Raw genomic sequence first — 923 nt, forward strand, 5'->3', positions numbered from 1 at the left:
GTTCCCAACCGCCACACTTGGCGCGGCCCCTCCCGCCCGGAGCTCGCGCGCAGAAGCTCCGCCCCGCGAAGCCCATTGGTCGCCCGTGCTGCATAACATGGTCAGGCCCCCTCTACACGTTCCAGGGATGCGGCGCGGCACGTTTCTGCGGCGTGTAGCGGCCGGGGGCGGAGGCCGCGCCGCACAAGGGAGAACCTTACCAAAGGGCAGGCGGGGCAGGCAGGTGGGGCAGCCCCTCCAAGATCCCGAACTCTACGTGCTTTTCGAGCTGAAGCGCTGGTTGAAACATAGCTGTCAACTTTCAGATTTGAAAATAAGGGATCAGCAGTCTCGAAAATAAGGTATCTCAGCAGCCTCACCTGTGCCGGGGACAGTCTACGGGATATCTAACAATCCGGGATAGCAGCGGGAAACGGCGCTGGAATAAGGGAATTTCCCGCAAAAAAAGGGAAGGTTGACAGCTATGGGTGGGTTGAAAATCGGGCCGGTTTTGTGTGTGAAAACGTGCCCCGGACACAGAATTAATATCCATCCTACGGGATAGTTCAGTCGGTAGAGCATAAGACGCTTAATCTCAGGGTCGTGGATTCGAGCCCCGTGTTAGCCATTGCAGGGGGTTGGACTAGATGACCCCTGGGGTACCTTCCAACTCTAAAGTTCTATGATTCAACAACAGACCGGCGTGTTTTTCCACAAATGAGGCAACCCATGAAAGTGCCTCGCTGATTCATTTCTCCTTTCAGTTCCTTTCTGTTCTGAGGTGTGCTTAAAGCGGGCGCGCCTAACGCTGTCTGCATGTGTACAGTCTAAAACTGGGGAAAGGCACACAAGCAAAGCAGTCTAACTGCTGTTTGTCTCCGGCATCTGGTCTTCAAAGGCACACTGTTGACACATGGAGGTTATGCTCCCAGCTATTAGCATTG

This window comes from Podarcis erhardii (assembly GCF_964252035.2).
Source record: "Podarcis erhardii genome assembly, chromosome: 1".
NCBI lineage: Eukaryota > Metazoa > Chordata > Lepidosauria > Squamata > Lacertidae > Podarcis > Podarcis erhardii.